Raw genomic sequence first — 7,328 nt, forward strand, 5'->3', positions numbered from 1 at the left:
TGACCTTCTTATTGATGATGAAACACAGAAAATGCATCGGAATTAAATACAAAAAGCCCAATGAAGACTTAAGTACAAGAAAACTGACTCCTCTTACTGTCTATGTTTTGAGTCATTCCTGCGACACTAGTTACAGATTCCGATTCTTCACTTCAGGTTTACTGTATCCCTCTGACCTTCTTATTAACGATGAAACACAGAAATTGCATCGGAATTAAATACAAAAGGCACAATGCCGACTTAAGTGCAAGAAAACTGACTCTTCTTACTGTCTATGTTTTGAACCATTCCTGTGACACTAGTTATAGACTCCGATGCTTCACTTCATGTTTAATGTATCCCTCTGACCTTCTTATTGACGATAAAACACAGAAATTGCATCAGAAATTAATACCAAAGGCACAATGCCGACTTAAGTACAAGAAAACAGACTCTTGTTACTGTCTATGTTTTGAACCATTCCTGTGACACTAGTTATTGATGCCGATGCTTCACTTTAGGTTTACTGCATCCCTCTGACCTTATTATTGACGATGAAACACAGAAATTGCATCTTAATTAAATACAAAAGGCACAATGCCGACTTAAGTACAAGAAAACTGACTCTTCTTACTGTCTATGTTTTGAACCATTCCTGAGACACTAGTTATAGATTCCGATGCTTCACTTCAGGTTTACTGTATCCCTCTGACCTCCTTATTGACGATGAAACACTGAAATTGCATCGGAATTAAATACAAAAGGCACACTGCCGACTTAAGTACAAGGAAACTGCCTCTTTTTACTGTCTATGTTTAAACCATTCATGTGACACTACTTATAGACTCCGATGCTTCACTTCAGGTTTACTGTATCCCTCTGACCTTCTTATTGTTGATGAAACACAGAAATTGCATCGAAATTAAATACAAAAGGCACAATGCCGACTTAAGTAGAAGAAAAGTGACTCTTCTTACTGTCTATGCGTTGAACCATTCCTGTGACACTAGTTATAGATTCCGATTCTTCACTTCAGCTTTACTGTATCTCTCTGACCTTCTTATTGACGATGAAACACAGAAATTGCAACGGAATTAAATTGAAAAGGCACAATGCCGACTTAAGTACAAGAAAACTGACTCTTCTTACGGTCTATGTTTTGAACCATTCCTGTGACACTAGTTATAGATTCCGATGCTTCACTTCAGATTTACTGTATCCCTCTGACCTTCTTATTGACGATGAAACACAGAAATTGCATCGGAGTTAAATACAAAAGACACAACGCCGACTTAAGTACAAGAAACCTGACTCTTTTTACTGTCGATGTTTGAACCATTCCTGTGACACTAGTTATAGATTCCGATGCTTCACATCAGGTTTACTGTATCGCTCTGACCTTCTTATTGATGATGAAACACAGAAAATGCATCGGAATTAAATACAAAAAGCAAAATGAAGACTCAAGTACAAGAGAACTGACTCCTCTTACTGTCTTTGTTTTGAGTCATTCCTGCGACACTAGTTATAGATTCCGATTCTTCACTTCAGGTTTACTGTATCCCTCTGACCTTCTTATTAACGATGAACACAGAAATTGCATCGGAATTAAATACAAAAGGCACAACGCCGACTTAAGTACAAGAAAACTGACTCTTCTTACTGTCTATGTTTTGAACCATTCCTGTGACACTAGTTATAGACTCCGATGCTTCACTTCATGTTTAATGTATCCCTCTGACCTTCTTATTGACGATAAAACACAGAAATTGCATCAGAAATTAATACAAAAGGCACAATGCCGACTTAAGTACAAGAAAACAGACTCTTGTTACTGTCTATGTTTTGAACCATTCCTGTGACACTAGTTATTGATGCCGATGCTTCACTTTAGGTTTACTGCATCCCTCTGACCTTATTATTGACGATGAAACACAGAAATTGCATCTTAATTAAATACAAAAGGCACAATGCCGACTTAAGTACAAGAAAACGGACTCTTCTTACTGTCTATGCTTTGAAAGATTCCTGTGACACTAGTTATAGATTCCGATGCTTCACTTCAGGTTTGCTGTATCCCTCTGACCTTCTTATTGACGATGAAACACAGAAATAGCATCGGAATTAAATACAAAAGGCACAATGCCGACTTAAGTACAAGAAAACTGACACTTCTTACTGTCTAAGTTTTGAACAATTCCTGTGACACTAGTTATAGATTCCGATTCTTCACTTCAGCTTTACTGTATCTCTCTGACCTTCTTATTGACGATGTAACACAGAAATTGCATCGGAATTAAATAGAAAAGGCACAATGCCGCCCTAAGTACAAGAAAACCGACTCTTCTTACGGTCTATGTTTTGAACCATTCCTGTGACACTAGTTATAGATTCCGATGCTTCACTTCAGGTTTACTGTATCCCTCTGACCTTCTTATTGACGATGAAACACAGAAATTGCATCGGAGTTAAATACAAAAGACACAACGCCGACTTAAGTACAAGAAACCTGACTCCTCTTACTGTCGATGTTTGAACCATTCCTGTGACACTAGTTATAGATTCCGATGCTTCACATCAGGTTTACTGTATCGCTCTGACCTTCTTATTGATGATGAAACACAGAAAATGCATCGGAATTAAATACAAAAAGCCCAATGAAGACTTAAGTACAAGAAACCTGACTCCTCTTACTGTCGATGTTTGAACCATTCCTGTGACACTAGTTATAGATTCCGATGCTTCACTTCAGGTTTACTGTATCCCTCTGATCTTCTTATTGACGATGAAACACAGAAATTGCATCGGAATTAAATACAAAAGACACAACGCCGACTTAAGTACAAGAAACCTGACTCTTCTTACAGTCTATGTTTTGAACCATTTGTGTGACACTAGTTATAGATTCCGATGCTTCACTTCAGGTTTACTGTATCCCTCTGACCTTGTTATTGACGATGAAACACAGAAATTGCATCGGAATTAAATACAAAAGGCAGAATGCCGACTTAAGTACAAGAAAACTGACTCTTCCTACTGTCTTTGATTTGAACCATTCCTGTGACAGTAGTTATAGATTCCGATGCTTCACTTCTGCTTTACTGTATCTTTCTGACCTTCTTATTGACGATGAAACACAGAAATTGCATCGGAATTAAATAGAAAAGGCACAATGCCGACTTAAGTACAAGAAATCTGACTCTTCTTACGGTCTATGCTTTGAACCATTCCTGTGACACTAGTTATAGATTCCGATGCTTCACTTCAGGTTTACTGTATCCCTCTGACCTTCTTATTGACGATGAAACACAGAAATTGCATCGGAGTTAAATACAAAAGACACAACGCCGACTTAAGTACAAGAAACCTGACTCTTCTTACTGTCGATGTTCGAACCATTCCTGTGACACTAGTTATAGATTCCGATGCTTCACATCAGGTTTACTGTATCGCTCTGACCTTCTTATTGATGATGAAACACAGAAAATGGATCGGAATTAAATACAAAAAGCACAATGAAGACTTAAGTACAAGAAAACTGACTCCTCTTACTGTCTATGTTTTGAGTCATTCCTGTGACACTAGTTATAGATTCCGATGCTTCACTTCAGGTTTACTGTATCCCTCTGACCTTCTTATTTACGATGTACACAGAAATTGCATCGGAATTAAATACAAAAGGCACAATGCCGACTTAAGTACAAGAAAACTGACTCTTCTTACTGTCTAAGTTTTGAACCATTCCTGAGACACTAGTTATAGATTCCGATGCTTCACTTCAGGTTTACTGTATCCCTCTGACCTTCTTATTGACGATGAAACACAGAAATTGCATCGCAATTAAATACAAAAGACACAACGCCGACTTAAGTACAAGAAACCTGACTCTTCTTACAGTCTATGTTTTGAACCATTAGTGTGACACTTGTTATAGATTCCGATGCTTCACTTCAGGTTTACTGTATCCCTCTGACCTTGTTATTGACGATGAAACACAGATATTGCATCGGAATTCAATACAAAAGGCAGAATGCCGACTTAAGTACAAGAAAACTGACTCTTCCTATTGTCTTTGTTTTGAAACATTCCTGTGACAGTAGTTATAGATTCCGATGCTTCACTTCAGGTTTACTGTATCCCTCTGACCTTCTTATTGACGATGAAACACAGAAATTGCATCGGAATCAAATACAAAAGACACAACGCCGACTTAAGTACAAGAAACCTGACTCTTCTTACAGTCTATGTTTTGAACCATTCGTGTGACACTAGTTATAGATTCCGATGCTTCACTTCAGGTTTACTGTATCCCTCTGACCTTGTTATTGACGATGAAACACAGAAATTGCATCGGAATTAAATACAAAAGGCAGAATGCCGACTTAAGTACAAGAAAACTGACTCTTCCTACTGTCTTTGTTTTGAACCATTCCTGTGACAGTAGTTATAGATTCCGATGCTTCACTTCAGCTTTACTGTATCTTTCTGACCTTCTTATTGACGATGAAACACAGAAATTGCATCGGAATTAAATAGAAAAGGCACAATGCCGACTTAAGTACAAGAAATCTGACTCTTCTTACGGTCTATGTTTTGAACCATTCCTGTGACACTAGTTATAGATTCTGATGCTTCACTTTAGGTTTACTGTATCCCTCTGACCTTCTTATTGACGATGAAACACAGAAATTGCATCGGAGTTAAATACAAAAGACACAACGCCGACTTAAGTACAAGAAACCTGACTCTTCTTACTGTCGATGTTTGAACCATTCCTGTGACACTAGTTATAGATTCCGATGCTTCACATCAGGTTTACTGTATCGCTCTGACCTTCTTATTGATGATGAAACACAGAAAATGCATCGGAATTATATACAAAAGGCACAATGCCGACTTAAGTACAAGAAAACTGACTCTTCTTACTGTCTAAGTTTTGAACCATTCCTGAGACACTAGTTATAGATTCCGATGCTTCACTTCAGGTTTACTGTATCCCTCTGACCTTCTTATTGACGATGAAACACAGAAATTGCATCGCAATTAAATACAAAAGACACAACGCCGACTTAAGTACAAGAAACCTGACTCTTCTTACAGTCTATGTTTTGAACCATTAGTGTGACACTTGTTATAGATACCGATGCTTCACTTCAGGTTTACTGTATCCCTCTGACCTTGTTATTGACGATGAAACACAGATATTGCATCGGAATTCAATACAAAAGGCAGAATGCCGACTTAAGTACAAGAAAACTGACTCTTCCTATTGTCTTTGTTTTGAAACATTCCTGTGACAGTAGTTATAGATTCCGATGCTTCACTTCAGGTTTACTGTATCCCTCTGACCTTCTTATTGACGATGAAACACAGAAATTGCATCGGAATCAAATACAAAAGACACAACGCCGACTTAAGTACAAGAAACCTGACTCTTCTTACAGTCTATGTTTTGAACCATTCGTGTGACACTAGTTATAGATTCCGATGCTTCACTTCAGGTTTACTGTATCCCTCTGACCTTGTTATTGACGATGAAACACAGAAATTGCATCGGAATTAAATACAAAAGGCAGAATGCCGACTTAAGTACAAGAAAACTGACTCTTCCTACTGTCTTTGTTTTGAACCATTCCTGTGACAGTAGTTATAGATTCCGATGCTTCACTTCAGCTTTACTGTATCTTTCTGACCTTCTTATTGACGATGAAACACAGAAATTGCATCGGAATTAAATAGAAAAGGCACAATGCCGACTTAAGTACAAGAAATCTGACTCTTCTTACGGTCTATGTTTTGAACCATTCCTGTGACACTAGTTATAGATTCTGATGCTTCACTTCAGGTTTACTGTATCCCTCTGACCTTCTTATTGACGATGAAACACAGAAATTGCATCGGAGTTAAATACAAAAGACACAACGCCGACTTAAGTACAAGAAACCTGATTCTTCTTACTGTCGATGTTTGAACCATTCCTGTGACACTAGTTATAGATTCCGATGCTTCACATCAGGTTTACTGTATCGCTCTGACCTTCTTATTGATGATGAAACACAGAAAATGCATCGGAATTAAATACAAAAAGCACAATGAAGACTTAGTACAAGAAAACTGACTCCTCTTACTGTCTATGTTTTGAGTCATTCCTGTGACACTAGTTATAGATTCCGATGCATCACTTCAGGTTTACTGTATCCCTCTGACCTTCTTATTTACGATGAACACAGAAATTTCCTCGGAATGAAATACAAAAGGGCACAATGCCGACTTAAGTACAAGAAAACTGACTCTTCTTACTGTCTAAGTTTTGAACCATTCCTGAGACACTAGTTATAGATTCCGATGCTTCACTTCAGGTTTACTGTATCCCTCTGACCTTCTTATTGACGATGAAACACAGAAATTGCATCGGAATTAAATACAAAAGACACAACGCCGACTTAAGTACAAGAAACCTGACTCTTCTTACAGTCTATGTTTTGAACCATTCGTGTGACACTTGTTATAGATTCCGATGCTTCACTTCAGGTTTACTGTATCCCTCGGAACTTCTTATTGACGATGAAACACAGATATTGCATCGGAATCAAATACAAAAGGCACAATGCCGACTTAAGTACAAGAAAACTGACTCTTCTTACTGTCTATGTCTTGAACCACACCTGTGACACTAGTTACAGATTCCGATGATTCACTTCAGGTTTACTGTATCCCTCCGACCTTCTTATTGACGATGAAACACAGAAATTGCATCGGAATTAAATCCAAAAGGCACAATGCCGACTTAAGTACAAGAAAACTGACTCTTCTTACTTTCTATGATTTGAACCATTCCTGTGACACTACTTATAGATTCCGATGCTTCACTTCTTCTTCACTGTATCCCTCTGACCTTCTTATTGACGATGAAACACTGAAATTGCAACGGAATTAAATACAAAAGGCAGAATGCCGACATAAGTACAAGAAAACTGACTCTTCCTACTGTCTTTGTTTTGAACCATTCCTGTGGCAGTAGTTATAGATTCCGATGCTTCACTTCAGCTTTACTGTATCTTTCTGACCTTCTTATTGACGATGAAACACAGAAATTGCATCGGAATTAAATAGAAATGGCACAATGCCGACTTAAGTACAAGAAAACTGACTCTTCTTACGGTCTATGTTGTGAACCATTCCTGTGACACTAGTTATAGCTTCCGATGCTTCACTTCAGGTTTACTGTATCCCTCTGACCTTCTTATTAACGATGAAACACAGAAATTGCATCGGAATTAAATACAAAAGGCACAATGCCGACTTAAATACAAGAAAACTGACTCTTCTTACTGTCTATGTTTTGAACC

This window comes from Schistocerca serialis, unplaced genomic scaffold (genome assembly GCF_023864345.2).
Source record: "Schistocerca serialis cubense isolate TAMUIC-IGC-003099 unplaced genomic scaffold, iqSchSeri2.2 HiC_scaffold_1417, whole genome shotgun sequence".
NCBI lineage: Eukaryota > Metazoa > Arthropoda > Insecta > Orthoptera > Acrididae > Schistocerca > Schistocerca serialis.